General features: G+C 44.7%; 5 non-coding genes across 5 annotated transcripts; all 5 read left to right on the top strand.

The window, feature by feature from the left end:
* Window positions 1-4,009: 4,009 nt before the first annotated feature.
* On the top strand, window positions 4,010-4,081 carry trnaq-cug (transfer RNA glutamine (anticodon CUG)). The gene has a single exon. It is a non-coding gene; the product is annotated as a tRNA-Gln (tRNA).
* Window positions 4,082-5,102: 1,021 nt separating this feature from the next.
* Window positions 5,103-5,174, top strand: trnaq-uug (transfer RNA glutamine (anticodon UUG)). The gene has a single exon. It is a non-coding gene; the product is annotated as a tRNA-Gln (tRNA).
* A 3,998-nt stretch (window positions 5,175-9,172) lies between these two features.
* trnaq-uug (transfer RNA glutamine (anticodon UUG)) lies at window positions 9,173-9,244 on the top strand. The gene has a single exon. It is a non-coding gene; the product is annotated as a tRNA-Gln (tRNA).
* Window positions 9,245-11,191: 1,947 nt separating this feature from the next.
* On the top strand, window positions 11,192-11,263 carry trnaq-cug (transfer RNA glutamine (anticodon CUG)). The gene has a single exon. It is a non-coding gene; the product is annotated as a tRNA-Gln (tRNA).
* Window positions 11,264-12,285: 1,022 nt separating this feature from the next.
* Window positions 12,286-12,357, top strand: trnaq-uug (transfer RNA glutamine (anticodon UUG)). Its single transcript has one exon. It is a non-coding gene; the product is annotated as a tRNA-Gln (tRNA).
* Window positions 12,358-16,495: the final 4,138 nt, after the last annotated feature.

The following is a 16,495-nucleotide window of genomic DNA, read 5'->3' as shown; positions in this document are numbered from 1 at the left end:
CACGACCTGTCCTCATAATTTAACCCTTTTAGCCCCAGTATCATTCTGGTGAATCTATTCTACACCCCATTCAAGGCCAATATGTCCCTCCTGGGGTACGGTGCCCTGAACTGAATGCTGTACTCCAGATGTGGTCTAACCATAGCTTAATGCATCCGTAGCATAACTTCCACGCTTTTTATTCCAGCCCCTTGAGATGAAGGCTCACATTCCATCAATTATTTTTTGTACTTGTCTGCTAGTTTTTAGTGCTTTATGGATATTGACCCCTGAACCTCTGTGCCCCTCCTTAGTTCCTAGTTTCTCGTCATATAGAAAATACTCTGATTCAGATCTTTTTAAGGTTCCAAGTGGATTATATCACACTTCTCCACATTGAACTCCATCTGTCATACTTTTTCCCTCTCATTTAATCATCAATGTCCCTTCACTACTTTCTGCTCCCATCTGCACTACTTACTGCGCCACCTAACCTGCTGGTTTAAGATTGAAAACTGCCGTCCGCTTCACTGTAAGTGCAAGAGACAACTTTCGAAATGCCGTGTAGTGTTACAGACCGGCTCGTTGGATCTGCTCGTTTCATTTCATCTCAATTTCATCAAACCGGAATATTACTGAAATAGATGATGATGAATCACAGCTCGAGAAACCGATCCCCTCTACCAATTGGGACTGCGCCTTCCTTCAAGTAGGCATTCATGGACAAGATGAGTCTGCTGCTCAGAAATAATACAGCACAGATCATCACTCGTGCCAGCTTCACACCCTTTAGTTTGGAAAAGTAAACTGATGGTGGACAGCTGCTGTCGTGAAATGTTTTCCAAAACTAAAATCAAATGGATTTGTCCTGTGTTGTGAATTACTATTTGTCTGATTCCGGTAATCAGAGCAGTGGGGACTGCATTTTGTACATTCCGAATACCAACGACCGATCACGTGAGCCTATCGTTCCTTTCCCGTCCCAAGTCCTCTTTGAAATTTCAATGACTTCCCCGAGTTTTGGGTGGAGGACTGTTCGAATCGCAGTCCAGCCCTTCCCAATGTCGCATCTTCTAAATATCCACCCAGGATTTTCACTGGTGCAACTTTCATCAACTTGGGCTACACTTTAATTTCAAAAGCAATGTGCTGGAAATCTGAAATATAAACAGAAAATGTTGGATACATTCAGCCGGTCAGGCAGCATCTGTGGAGCGAGTTCTGATGAAAGGTTACCGACCTGAAAGGTTCCCTCTGTTTCTCTCTCGACAGATGCTGTCTGACCTGCTGAGCGTTCTCAACATTTTCTGTTTCTGCTTTTTAATTTGTTCTTCGTGTCGACCCATTGCGCGGCATCTGGTGGTTTGGATTCGGGGCTTTTACAGCCGCGGTGTGGGTCGATTCACGGTCAGAAAAATAATTTTCACAGAACAGTGATGAACTTTATGAAATCAATGCACGAAACTGATGAAACCCTGTGAAAGATAAATAATTGTTGTAATCGCTATGAATGAAGCGATAACGTTCTGCAAACTGGCTGACGAAAATACGAACATGGTTACCGAGTGAGAGTGACACGTGAGTAAGTTATTGTGTTTGCATGTGATGAACTTTCATCCGTTCTCATTTTCAATACTGTGTTTTAAGAGTCTGGTTAAAATGTTCAGTGTTTATGACACCAGGAAAGTGGTGCAGCCGTTGCTAAATTTAAAAGGAACAACGAATTATCACCCCCTTTTCACAAGAGCAAATTCCCAAATAACGTTCCCGCCTGCGATCAAACCAGAGACTTTTCACATGTGAGGTGAACGTGATAACCGCTAAACTGCGGAAACCGTTGCTTTTGACATGGCATCGTGTGGCTTCTCCGTTAAACAGCGGCTTTCAGCATCTGGATTCGAGAGTGGGGATCCTGAGCTGTTCGTGAAGCGGTCTGGTTGCATCTCGCTCTCCCTGTTGGTGGGGAGTTCGCAGATTCAATCAGTGAGGAGTCTTACAACATTAGGTTGTAGTCGAAAAGCTTTATTGGAATCACAAGTTTGTGATTCTAATAAAGCTGTTGGACTATGACCTGGTGTTATCAGAGTCTTGACATTTGTCCAACCCAGTCCATCACCGGTATCTCCACATCCATCAGTGAGGATCGAGCTATTTTCTTTTCACCCCGAACTTCATGCATCAGTGCCTTGCAATGTTTATGCACTGATTATTCAACACGACAAGCTGCGCTGAGCAGTGTGAAACAGAAGCAGCAACGAGGGAACCGATGGATTTGACAGCAGCTGTGTGATTGGCTCAGCATTTATACTTTTCAGAGGGAAAAGTGGGGAAGCTGAAAGTATGGATGAGAAAGGGCGGAGCCAAAATGGAAGGTTGGGATTGACCAGTGCTTGCAGGTTTGCTGATGGCAGACGTTTGCATGAGCCTCGTGCAGTCAATGATGCAGCGCCATGGTGATGCTGATAAAGGAGCCCAGTATCTTAGAAGGGAGGGGGCCGCTTGTTTTAAAAAATGAGTTACATGGTGTAATGGTGAGCAGTCTGGACTTTGAATCTAACGATCCGAATTCAAATCTCGGTAGAACCTCCACCTTTGTCTCATTTGTTTGTAATTTATGGGGAAATAAATAAGAGGCACCCGGAATTGAACGCAGCAAAATGCAAGGTGATACATCTCAGTGGTCGGAAGAACGAGGAGAAGCAATGTAAATAAGAGGGCTCAATTCGAAAAGGGTACAGGAGCAGAGAGATATGGGGGAAAAGTGCACAAATCGTTGAATGTAGCGAGGCTGGTTGAGAATGCGGTTCAAAAAGCATACGGGATCCTGGGCTTTATAAATACAGGCAGAGAACACTAAAGCACGGAATTCATGATGATCCTTTATAAAACATTAGTTCGACCACAACTGGAGTATTGTGTCCAGATCTGGGCACCGCACTTTAGGAAAAATGCGAAGGTCTAAGAGAGGGTGCAGAAAAGATGAAAGAGAATGATTCCAGGGATGAGGGAATTTAGTGGCGTGGATAGACTGGAGAAGCTGGGCATGTTCTTCTTGGAAGAGAGAAGTTTGAGAGGAGATTTGATAGAGCTATTTAAGCTCATGAGGGGTATTGACAGAATAAATGTAGACAAACTGTTCCTATTGGCGGAAAGGTCAAGAACCAGAGGACATAGATTTAAGGTGACTGGCAAAAGAATCAAAAGTGACTTGAGGAAAAACCTTTTTCACACAGTGAGTGGTTAGGAAATGCAATGCAATGCCAGGGGTCATGGTGGAGGCAGATTCAATCGTGGCTTTCAAGAGGGAACTGAAAAATACTTTAAAGGAAAACATGCCGAGGGCTACGGGGATAGGGCGAGGGAGTGGGATTGGCTGGATTGCTGTTGCATCGAGCTGTCAGGACTCGAAGGGCCGAACGACCTACTTCCGTGCTGTAACCTTTCTATGAGTCCATAAGCTCAGCCTGTCTTTTGCTTTCCTAAATCTTCAGAAGACAAAGTTGCTTTATGTGCAACGCTGCGCTTCACTGCAACAAAAATGGTGTTTGCTGAATTTTTGTTTGCAATCTGCATTCAGCAGGCAAACATGCAGAAATTCAAAGCACTGTCTCTTGAAATGCAGGCATTGCTTGGATCGTGCCCTCGCACAAAGTTTACATTTTGTTTTAGGCCAATCTTCATGCATCAGTGCCTTGCAATATTTATTCACAGATTATCCGGCAAGACTGTCATCGGAGCTGCGCTGAGCAGATTGAAAGAGAAGCAGTGACGAGGGAAGCGATAGGTTTGACTCGCTGCTGTGTGATTGGCTGAACATCGATACTAAGCAGAAGGAAAAGGTTGGAAGCTGAAGGAAGAGATGAGAAAGAGTCAAGTCAAAGTGGCAGTTTGGAATTGTCAAGTACTTGTAGTTTTGCTGATGGGAGCGGTGTGGCAACAGCCTCGAGAAGTCAGTGATGCAGCGACGTGGCCGTGCTTAGAAAAGAGCCAAATGTCTTTTGATGGAGGGTGCGGCTTTTGTTAACAAATGGGTTCCATGGTGTAATGGTGAGCACTCTAGACTCTGAATCTAACGATCCGAGTTCGAATCTCGGTGGAACCTGATTTGTTTCTGTCCCATTCGTTTGCAACTGCAGGGCAAAAAAACCAAAATGCATCGGTAATCCACTCCCTGCTGGTGGGAAGTCACTGTCAATCAATGAGGTTCCAGTTGCTTCTATCGGTCTCAGTTCATCAGCTCAACCGGACTTTAGCTTTCCCAAATCAACAGAAGAGAAAGCTGTATTTTGTTTAATGCTGAGTTTCACTGCACCAGAGAATGGTGTTTGCAGAACTTTTCTTTGTAATCTGCATTCAGCAATCAAGCATGTAGAAATTCAAAGCATTGTTTCTTGAAAGGCAAGAATTGCTTGGATCATGTCCTCGGGCAATGTTGACATTTTCTTATCAAGATGTTGCAGTTTTGATGATGGGAGAGGTTTGTCGGTAGCCTCGAGGTGTCAGTGATGTGGGGTTAAGGCAGTGCTGATAAAACAGCCAAGTGTTTTTGACTGGTGGGTGCCAGCTGAAGTAATCAGTTGGTTCACACAGTGCAATAACAAGGGCATTCTGGACTTGGATTCCAGCGATCCAAATTCAAATTTCGATCAACCTTCGAATTTTGTCCTTTTCGTTTGCAAATTGAGGGCAAACAAGTTAAAATCACTTGGAATCTAATCCCTGTTGGTGGGGAGTTCGCAGCTTTAATCAGTGAGGATCGAGCTATTTTCATTTCACCCCGAACTTCATGCATCAGTGCCTTGCAATGTTTATGCACTGATTATCCAACAAGAGGAGCTGCGCTGAGCCGTGTGGAACGGAAGCATCAACGAGGGAAGCGATGGATTTGACAGCAGCTGTGCGATTGGCTGAGCATCTCTACTTATCAGAGGGAAAAGTGGGGAAGCTGGAAGTATGGATGAGAAAAGGCCAAAGTGGCAGGTTGGGATTGACCAGTGCTTGCAGTTTTGCTGATGGCAGACGTTTGCCAATCGCCTCGTGCAGTCAATGATGCAGCGCCATGGCGATGCTGATTATGGAGCCCAGTATCCTTGAAGGAAGGGGGTCGCATGTTTTAATGAATGGGTTTCATGGTGTAATGGTGAGCACTCTGGACTTTGAATCCAGCGATCCGAGTTCAAATCTCGGTGGAACCTCAACTTTTGTCCCTTTCGTTTGTAACTTTTGGGGAAACAAATAAAAGTCACCTGGAATCCCATCCCTGTTCGTGGGAAGTTCGGAGCCTCTATCAATGAGGTTCGAGCTAATTGTATAAATTTGGGCTTTTGTTAAAGGCAAATCGTATTGAACTAACTTGATAGAGTTTTTGATGAGGTAACGGAGAAGGATGCTGAGGTCAATGCGATTGATGTGGTGTATGTAAACTTTCAAAAGGCGATTAATAAAGTGCCTTATGATAGCCTTGTCATCAAGATTGATACCCATAGAATAAAAGGAGCAGTAGCAATATGGATACAAAATTGCCTCAGTAACAGGAACCAGAGAGGAGTGATGAACGGTTGTTTTTCGGATGGGAGGGAGGTGTCCAGTAATGTGCCCCACAGGTCGGTGCTCGCACCACTGCCCTTTTTGATATTTATTAATGACTTGTGCTTGGGTGTCCAGGGAACAATTTCCAAATTTCAAGATGACACAAACCTTGGAATTATAGTGAACAGTGAGGAGGATAGTGATAGACTTCAAGAGGATATATAAATTGAACGCAGCAAAATGCAAGGTGATACATCTCAGTGGTCGGAAGAACGAGGAGAAGCAATGTAAATAAGAGGGCTCAATTCGAAAAGGGTACAGGAGCAGAGAGATATGGGGGAAAAGTGCACAAATCGTTGAATGTAGCGAGGCTGGTTGAGAATGCGGTTCAAAAAGCATACGGGATCCTGGGCTATATAAATACAATTGTAAACAATTTTACAACACCAAGTTATAGTCCAGCAATTTTATTTTAAATTCACAAGCTTTCGGAGATTTCCTCCTTCCTCAGGCAAATGTTTCAAGAGCTCCTTGAAGCCTACGCATTTATACATATAGAACAATACATGGTGTTTACAGACTGCCCCTGCAACTGCCCGTTGCCAAGGCAATCACCGTGTTCAGACAGAGAGGTGTCACCTGCAGAACCCCCGAATACACATTCAACAAAAAAACAAACAAGGAAAAAAAACAGAGAAAAAAAACACAGAGAGAGGCAGAAACCTCCGGAAGGCAGAGAGAGCCAGCAAATGACCCATTATATTAAAAACAGATAACATTTGTTCGCTGGTGGGGTAACGTGCAGCGTGACATGAACCCAAGATCCCGGTTGAGGCCGTCCTCGTGGGTGCGGAACTTGGCTATCAATTTCTGCTCGACGATTTTGCGTTGTCGTGTGTATCGAAGGCCGCCTTGGAGTACGCTTACCCGAAGGTCGGTCGATGAATGTCCATGACTGCTGAAGTGTTCCCCGACTGGGAGGGAACCCACCTGTTTGGCGATTGTTGCGCGGTGTCCGTTCATCCGTTGTCGCAGCGTCTGCATGGTCTCGCCAATGTACCATGCTCTGGGGCATCCTTTCCTGCAACGTATGAGGTAGACAACGTTGGCCGAGTCACAGGAGTATGAACCATGCACCTGGTGGGTGGTGTCCTCTCGTGTGATGGTGGTATCTGTGTCGATGATCTGGCATGTCTTGCAGAGGTTACCGTGGCAGGGTTGTGTGGCGTCGTGGACGCTGTTCTCTTGAAAGCTAGGCAGTTTGCTGCGAACGATGGTCTGTTTGAGGATGGGTGGCTGTTTAAAGGCGAGTAGTGGAGGTGTGGGGATGGCCATAGCGAGGTGTTTGTCCTCATTGATGACATGTTGAAGGCTGCGGAGATAAATACAGGCATAGAACACTAAAGCACGGAATTCATGATGATCCTTTATAAAACATTAGTTCGACCACAACTGGAGTATTGTGTCCAGATCTGGGCACCGCACTTTAGGAAAAATGCGAAGGTCTAAGAGAGGGTGCAGAAAAGATGAACGAGAATGATTCCAGGGATGAGGGAATTTAGTGGCGTGGATAAACTGGAGAAGCTGGGCATGTTCTTCTTGGAAGAGAGAAGATTGAGAGGAGATTTGATAGAGCTATTTAAGCTCATGAGGGGTATTGACAGAATAAATGTAGACAAACTGTTCCTATTGGCGGAAAGGTCAAGAACCAGAGGACATAGATTTAAGGTGACTGGCAAAAGAATCAAAAGTGACTTGAGGAAAAACCTTTTTTACACAGTGAGTGGTTAGGAAATGCAATGCAATGCCAGGGGTTGTGGTGGAGGCAGATTCAATCGTGGCTTTCAAGAGGGAACTGAAAAATACTTTAAAGGAAAACATGCCGAGGGCGACGGGGATAGGGCGAGGGAGTGGGATTGGCTGGATTGCTGTTGCATAGAGCTGTCAGGACTCGAAGGGCCGAACGGCCTACTTCCGTGCTGTAACCTTTCTATGAGTCCATAAGCTCAGCCTGTCTTTTGCTTTCCTAAATCTTCAGAAGACAAAGTTGCTATATGTGCAACGCTGCGCTTCACTGCAACAAAAATGGTGTTTGCTGAATTTTTCTTTGCAATCTGCATTCAGCAGGCAAACATGCAGAAATTCAAAGCACTGTCTCTTGAAATGCAGGCATTGCTTGGATCGTGCCCTCGCACAAAGTTTACATTTTGTTTTAGGCCAATCTTCATGCATCAGTGCCTTGCAATATTTATTCACAGATTATCCGGCACGACTGTCATCGGAGCTGCGCTGAGCAGATTGAAAGAGAAGCAGTGACGAGGGAAGCGATAGGTTTGACTCGCTGCTGTGTGATTGGCTGAACATCGATACTAAGCAGAATGAAAAGGTTGGAAGCTGAAGGAAGAGATGAGAAAGGGTCAAGTCAAAGTGGCAGTTTGGAATTGTCAAGTTCTTGTAGTTTTGCTGATGGGTGCGGTGTCGCAACAGCCTCGAGAAGTCAGTGATGCAGCGACGTGGCCGTGCTTAGAAAAGAGCCAAATGTCTTTTGATGGAGGGTGCGACTTTTGTTAACAAATGGATTCCATGGTGTAATGGTGAGCAATCCAGACTCTGAATCTAGCGATCCGAGTTCGAATCTCGGTGGAACCTGATTTGTTTTTATCCCATTCGTTTGCAACTGCAGGGCAAAAAAAACAAAATGCAGCGGGAATCCACTGCCTGCTCGTGGGAAGTCACTATCAATCAATGAGGTTCCAGTTGCTTCTATCGGTTTCGGTTCATCAGCTCAACCGGACTTTAGCTTTCCCAAATCAACAGAAGAGAAAGCTGTATTTTGTTTAATGCTGAGTTTCACTGCACCAGAGAATGGTGTTTGCAGAACTTTTCTTTGTAATCTGCAATCAAGCATGTAGAAATTCAAAGCATTGTTTCTTGAAAGGCAAGAATTGCTTGGATCATGTCCTCGGGCAATGTTGACATTTTCTTATCAAGATGTTGCAGTTTTGATGATGGGAGAGGTTTGTCGGTAGCCTCGAGGTGTCAGTGATGTGGGGTTAAGGCAGTGCTGATAAAACAGCCAAGTGTTTTTGACTGGTGGGTGCCAGCTGAAGTAATCAGTTGGTTCACACAGTGCAATAACAAGGGCATTCTGGACTTGGATTCCAGCGATCCAAATTCAAATTTCGATCAACCTTCGAATTTTGTCCTTTTCGTTTTCAAATTGAGGGCAAACAAGTTAAAATCACTTCGAATCTAATCCCTGTTGGTGGGGAGTTCGCAGCTTTAATCAGTGAGGATCGAGCTCTTTTCATTTCACCCCGAACTTCATGCATCAGTGCCTTGCAATGTTTATGCACTGATTATCCAACAAGACGAGCTGCGCTGAGCAGTGTGAAACAGAAGCATCAACGAGGGAAGCGATGGATTTGACAGCAGCTGTGCGATTGGCTGAGCATCTCTACTTATCAGAGGGAAAAGTGGGGAAGCTGGAAGTATGGATGAGAAAAGGCCAAAGTGGCAGGTTGGGATTGACCAGTGCTTGCAGTTTTGCTGATGGCAGACGTTTGCCAGTCGCCTCGTGCAGTCAATGATGCAGCGCCATGGCGATGCTGATAATGGAGCCCAGTATCCTTGAAGGGAAGGGGGTCGCATGTTTTAATGAATGGGTTTCATGGTGTAATGGTGAGCACTCTGGACTTTGAATCCAGCGATCCGAGTTCAAATCTCGGTGGAACCTCAACTTTTGTCCCTTTCGTTTGTAACTTTTGGGGAAACAAATAAAAGTCACCTGGAATCCCATCCCTGTTCGTGGGAAGTTCGGAGCCTCTATCAATGAGGTTCGAGCTAATTGTATAAATTTGGGCTTTTGTTAAAGGCAAATCGTATTGAACTAACTTGATAGAGTTTTTGATGAGGTAACGGAGAAGGATGCTGAGGTCAATGCGATTGATGTGGTGTATGTAAACTTTCAAAAGGCGATTAATAAAGTGCCTTATGATAGCCTTGTCATCAAGATTGATACCCATAGAATAAAAGGAGCAGTAGCAATATGGATACAAAATTGCCTCAGTAACAGGAACCAGAGAGGAGTGATGAACGGTTGTTTTTCGGATGGGAGGGAGGAGTCCAGTAATGTGCCCCACAGGTCGGTGCTCGCACCACTGCCCTTTTTGATATTTATTAATGACTTGTACTTGGGTGTCCAGGGAAGAATTTCCAAATTTCAAGATGACACAAACCTTGGAATTATAGTGAACAGTGAGGAGGATAGTGATAGACTTCAAGAGGATATATAAATTGAACGCAGCAAAATGCAAGGTGATACATCTCAGTGGTCGTAAGAACGAGGAGAAGCAATGTAAATAAGAGGGCTCAATTCGTAAAGGGTACAGGAGCAGAGAGATATGGGGGAAAAGTGCACAAATCGTTGAATGTAGCGAGGCTGGTTGAGAATGCGGTTCAAAAAGCATACGGGATCCTGGGCTTTATAAATAAAGGCAGAGAACACTAAAGCACGGAATTCATGATGATCCTTTATAAAACATTAGTTCGACCACAACTGGAGTATTGTGTCCAGATCTGGGCACCGCACTTTAGGAAAAATGCGAAGGTCTAAGAGAGGGTGCAGAAAAGATGAACGAGAATGATTCCAGGGATGAGGGAATTTAGTGGCGTGGATAGACTGGAGAAGCTGGGCATGTTCTTCTTGGAAGAGAGAAGATTGAGAGGAGATTTGATAGAGCTATTTAAGCTCATGAGCGGTATTGACAGAATAAATGTAGACAAACTGTTCCTATTGGCGGAAAGGTCAAGAACCAGAGGACAAAGATTTAAGGTGACTGGCAAAAGAATCAAAAGTGACTTGAGGAAAAACCTTTTTTACACAGTGAGTGGTTAGGAAATGCAATGCAATGCCAGGGGTCGTGGTGGAGGCAGATTCAATCGTGGCTTTCAAGAGGGAACTGAAAAATACTTTAAAGGAAAACATGCCGAGGGCTACGGGGATAGGGCGAGGGAGTGGGATTGGCTGGATTGCTGTTGCATAGAGCTGTCAGGACTCGAAGGGCCGAACGGCCTACTTCCGTGCTGTTACATTTCTATGAGTCCATAAGCTCAGCCTGTCTTTTGCTTTCCTAAATCTTCAGAAGACGAAGTTGCTTCATGTGCAACGCTGCGCTTCACTGCAACAAAAATGGTGTTTGCTGAATTTTTCTTTGCAATCTGCATTCAGCAGGCAAACATGCAGAAATTCAAAGCACTGTCTCTTGAAATGCAGGCATTGCTTGGATCGTGCCCTCGCACAAAGTTTACATTTTGTTTTAGGCCAATCTTCATGCATCAGTGCCTTGCAATATTTATTCACAGATTATCCGGCACAACTGTCATCGGAGCTGCGCTGAGCAGATTGAAAGAGAAGCAGTGACAAGGGAAGCGATAGGTTTGACTCGCTGCTGTGTGATTGGCTGAACATCGATACTAAGCAGAAGGAAAAGGTTGGAAGCTGAAGGAAGAGATGAGAAAGGGTCAAGTCAAAGTGGCAGTTTGGAATTGTCAAGTTCTTGTAGTTTTGCTGATGGGAGCGGTGTGGCAACAGCCTCGAGAAGTCAGTGATGCAGCGACGTGGCCGTGCTTAGAAAAGAGCCAAATGTCTTTTGATGGAGGGTGCGACTTTTGTTAACAAATGGGTTCCCTGGTGTAATGGTGAGCACTCTAGACTCTGAATCTAGCGATCCGAGTTCGAATCTCGGTGGAACCTGATTTGTTTTTGTCCCATTCGTTTGCAACTGCAGGGCAAAAAAAACAAAATGCAGCGGGAATCCACTCCCTGCTGGTGGGAAGTCACTGTCAATCAATGAGGTTCCAGTTGCTTCTATCGGTTTCAGTTCATCAGCTCAACCGGACTTTAGCTTTCCCAAATCAACAGAAGAGAAAGCTGTATTTTGTTTAATGCTGAGTTTCACTGCACCAGAGAATGGTGTTTGCAGAACTTTTCTTTGTAATCTGCATTCAGCAATCAAGCATGTAGAAATTCAAAGCATTGTTTCTTGAAAGGCAAGAATTGCTTGGATCATGTCCTCGGGCAATGTTGACATTTTCTTATCAAGATGTTGCAGTTTTGATGATGGGAGAGGTTTGTCGGTAGCCTCGAGGTGTCAGTGATGTGGGGTTAAGGCAGTGCTGATAAAACAGCCAAGTGTTTTTGACTGGTGGGTGCCAGCTGAAGTAATCAGTTGGTTCACACAGTGCAATAACAAGGGCATTCTGGACTTGGATTCCAGCGATCCAAATTCAAATTTCGATCAACCTTCGAATTTTGTCCTTTTCGTTTGCAAATTGAGGGCAAACAAGTTAAAATCACTTGGAATCTAATCCCTGTTGGTGGGGAGTTCGCAGCTTTAATCAGTGAGGATCGAGCTCTTTTCATTTCACCCCGAACTTCATGCATCAGTGCCTTGCAATGTTTATGCACTGATTATCCAACAAGACGAGCTGCGCTGAGCATTGTGAAACAGAAGCATCAACGAGGGAAGCGATGGATTTGACAGCAGCTGTGCGATTGGCTGAGCATCTCTACTCATCAGAGGGAAAAGTGGGGAAGCTGGAAGTATGGAGGAGAAAAGGCCAAAGTGGCAGGTTGGGATTGACCAGTGCTTGCAGTTTTTCTGATGGCAGAAGTTTGCCAGTCGCCTCGTGCAGTCAATGATGCAGCGCCATGGCGATGCTGATAATGGAGCCCAGTATCCTTGAAGGGAAGGGGGTCGCATGTTTTAATGAATGGGTTTCATGGTGTAATGGTGAGCACTCTGGACTTTGAATCCAACGATCCGAGTTCAAATCTCGGTGGAACCTCAACTTTTGTCCCTTTCGTTTGTAACTTTTGGGGAAACAAATAAAAGTCACCTGGAATCCCATCCCTGTTCGTGGGAAGTTCGGAGCCTCTATCAATGAGGTTCGAGCTAATTGTATAAATTTGGGCTTTTGTTAAAGCAAATCGTATTGAACTAACTTGATAGATTTTTTGATGAGGTAACGGAGAAGGATGCTGACGTCAATGCGATTGATGTGGTGTATGTAAACTTTCAAAAGGCGATTAATAAAGTGCCTTATGATAGCCTTGTCATCAAGATTGATACCCATAGAATAAAAGGAGCAGTAGCAATATGGATACAAAATTGCCTCAGTAACAGGAACCAGAGAGGAGTGATGAACGGTTGTTTTTCGGATTGGAGGGAGGTGTCCAGTAATGTGCCCCACAGGTCGGTACTCGCACCACTGCCCTTTTTGATATTTATTAATGACTTGTACTTGGGTGTCCAGGGAACAATTTCCTAATTTCAAGATGACACAAACCTTGGAATTATAGTGAACAGTGAGGAGGATAGTGATAGACTTCAAGAGGATATATAAATTGAACGCAGCAAAATGCAAGGTGATACATCTCAGTGGTCGGAAGAACGAGGAGAAGCAATGTAAATAAGAGAGCTCAATTCGAAAAGGGTACAGGAGCAGAGAGATATGGGGGAAAAGTGCACAAACCGTTGAATGTAGCGAGGCTGGTTGAGAATGCGGTTCAAAAAGCATGCGGGATCCTGGGCTTTATAAATACAGGCATAGAACACTAAAGCACGGAATTCATGATGATCCTTTATAAAACATTAGTTCGACCACAGCTGGAGTATTGTGTCCAGATCTGGGCACCGCACTTTAGGAAAAATGCGAAGGTCCAAGAGAGGGTGCAGAAAAGATGAACGAGAATGATTCCAGGGATGAGGGAATTTTGTGGCGTGGATAGACTGGAGAAGCTGGGCATGTTCTTCTTGGAAGAGAGAAGATTGAGAGGAGATTTGATAGAGCTATTTAAGCTCATGAGGGGTATTGACAGAATAAATGTAGACAAACTGTTCCTATTGGCGGAAAGGTCAAGAACCAGAGGACATAGATTTAAGGTGACTGGCAAAAGAATCAAAAGTGACTTGAGGAAAAACCTTTTTTACACAGTGAGTGGTTAGGAAATGCAATGCAATGCCAGGGGTCGTGGTGGAGGCAGATTCAATCGTGGCTTTCAAGAGGGAACTGAAAAATACTTTAAAGGAAAACATGCCGAGGGCTACGGGGATAGGGCGAGGGAGTGGGATTGGCTGGATTGCTGTTGCATAGAGCTGTCAGGACTCGAAGGGCCGAACGGCCTACTTCCGTGCTGTAACCTTTCTATGAGTCCATAAGCTCAGCCTGTCTTTTGCTTTCCTAAATCTTCAGAAGACAAAGTTGCTTTATGTGCAACGCTGCGCTTCACTGCATCAAAAATGGTGTTTGCTGAATTTTTCTTTGCAATCTGCATTCAGCAGGCAAACATGCAGAAATTCAAAGCACTGTCTCTTGAAATGCAGGCATTGCTTGGATCGTGCCCTCGCACAAAGTTTACATTTTGTTTTAGGCCAATCTTCATGCATCAGTGCCTTGCAATATTTATTCACAGATTATCCGGCACGACTGTCATCGGAGCTGCGCTGAGCAGATTGAAAGAGAAGCAGTGACGAGGGAAGCGATAGGTTTGACTCGCTGCTGTGTGATTGGCTGAACATCGATACTAAGCAGAAGGAAAAGGTTGGAAGCTGAAGGAAGAGATGAGAAAGGGTCAAGTCAAAGTGGCAGTTTGGAATTGTCAAGTTCTTGTAGTTTTGCTGATGGGAGCGGTGTGGCAACAGCCTCGAGAAGTCAGTGATGCAGCGACGTGGCCGTGCTTAGAAAAGAGCCAAATGTCTTTTGATGGAGGGTGCGACATTTGTTAACAAATGGGTTCCATGGTGTAATGGTGAGCACTCTAGACTCTGAATCTAGCGATCCGAGTTCGAATCTCCGTGCAACCTGATTTGTTTTTGTCCCATTCGTTTGCAACTGCAGGGCAAAAAAACAAAATGCAGCGGGAATCCACCCCCTGCTGGTGGGAAGTCGCTATCAATCAATGAGGATCCACTTGCTTCGATCGGTTTCAGTTCAGAAGCTCAACCGGACTTTTGCTTTCCCAAATCAACAGAAGAGAAAGCTGTATTTTGTTGAATGCTGAGTTTCACTGCACCAGAGAATGGTGTTTGCAGAACTTTTCTTTGTAATCTGCATTCAGCAATCAAGCATGCAGAAATCAAAAGCATTGTTCCTTGAAGTGCAAGAATTGCTTGGATCATGTCCTCGGGCAATGTTGACATTTTCTTGTCAAGATGTTGCAGTTTTGAGATTGGGAGAGGTTTGTCGGTCGCCTCGAGGTGTCAGTGATGTGGCATTATGGCAGTGCTAATAAAACAGCCAAGTGTCTTTGACTGGTGGGTGCCAGCTGAAGTAGTCAGTTGGTTCACACAGTGCAATAATAAGTATTCTGGACTTGGATTACAGCGATCCAAATTCAAATCTCGATTAACCTTCGTATTTTGTTCTATTCGTTTGCAAATTGAAGGCAAACAAGTTAAAATCACTTGGAATCTAATCCCTGTTGGTGGGGAGTTCGCAGCTTTCATCAATGAGGATCGAGCTCTTTTCTTTTCACCCCGAACTTCATGCATCAGTGCCTTGCAATGTTAATGCACTGATTATCCAACAAGACGAGCTGCGCTGAGCAGTGTGAAACAGAAGCCTCAACGTTGGAAGCGATGGATTTGACAGCAGCTGTGTGATTGGCTAAGCATCTCTATTTATCAGAGGGGAAAGTGGGGAAGTATGGATGAGAAAAGGCCAAAGTGGCAGTTTGGGATTGACCAGTGCTTGCAGTTTTGCTGATGGCAGACGTTTGCCAGTCGCCTCGTGCAGTCACTGATGCAGCGCCATGGCGATGCTGATAAAGGAGCCCAGTATCTTTGAAGGGAAGGGGGCCGCATATTTTAATGAATGGGTTCCATGGTGTAACGGTGAGCCCGCTGGACTTTAAATCCAGCGATCCGAGTTCAAATCTCGGTGGAACCTCAACTTTTGTCCCTTTCGTTTGCAACTTTTTGGGAAACAAATAAAAGGCACCTGGAATCCCATCCCTCTTCGTGGGAAGTTCGCAGCCTCAATCAATGAGGTTCGAGCTCCTTGTATTAATTTGGCCTTTTGTTAAAGGCAAATCGTATTGAACTAACTTGATGGAGTTTTTGATGAGGTAACGGAGAGGGTTGCTGAGGGCAATGCGATTGATGTGGTGTCTGTAAACTTTCAAAAGGCGTTTGATAAAGTGCCTTCTAATAGCCTTGTCATCAAGATTGCTGCACAAAGGATAAAAGGAGCAACAACAACATGTTTCGAAAATTGCCTCAGTAACAGGAACCAGAGAGGAGTGATGAACGGTTGTTTTGGGGATTGGAGGGAGCTGTACTGTAATGTTCCCCACAGTTCGGTGCTCGCACCACTGCCCTATTTGATATTTATTAATGACTTGGACTTGGGTGTACAGGGCACAATTTCCAAATTTGCAGATGACGCAAACCTTGGAAGTATCGTGAACATTGAGGAGTATAGTGATAGACTTCAAGAGGATATCGAAATTTATCGCAGAAAAATGCAAGGTGATACATCTCGGTAGGAAGAGCGAGGAGAATCAATATAAACTAAAGCTCACAATTCTAAAATGTGTCGATGGACGGAGAGGTCTGGGGGTATATGTGCACAAACCGTTGAATGTGACGAGGTAGGTTGAGAAAGCGGTCAACAAATCATATGGGATGCTGGGCTTTATATTTTGAGGCATAGAGTACAAAAGCAAGGAGGCTATGATGAAGGTTTATAAAACACTAGTTCGACCACAACTGGAGCATTAGGTCCAGTTCTGGGCACCGCACTTCACGAAAGATGTGAAGATTTTAGAGAGGGTGCAGAAAAGATAAACTAGCATGATTCCAGGGATGAGGGACTTTAGTTCCGTGGATAGCCTGGAGATGCTGGGTTTGTTCTTCTTGGAACAGAGAAGATTGAGAGGAGATATGACAGATTTACTTGAAATCATGAGGGGTGTTGACAGAAT

This window comes from Heptranchias perlo, chromosome 35 (genome assembly GCF_035084215.1).
Source record: "Heptranchias perlo isolate sHepPer1 chromosome 35, sHepPer1.hap1, whole genome shotgun sequence".
NCBI classification, from domain to species: Eukaryota; Metazoa; Chordata; class Chondrichthyes; order Hexanchiformes; family Hexanchidae; genus Heptranchias; species Heptranchias perlo.
The sequence above is the reverse complement of the archived record's forward strand: the minus strand, read 5'-3'. Positions and strand labels throughout refer to the sequence as shown.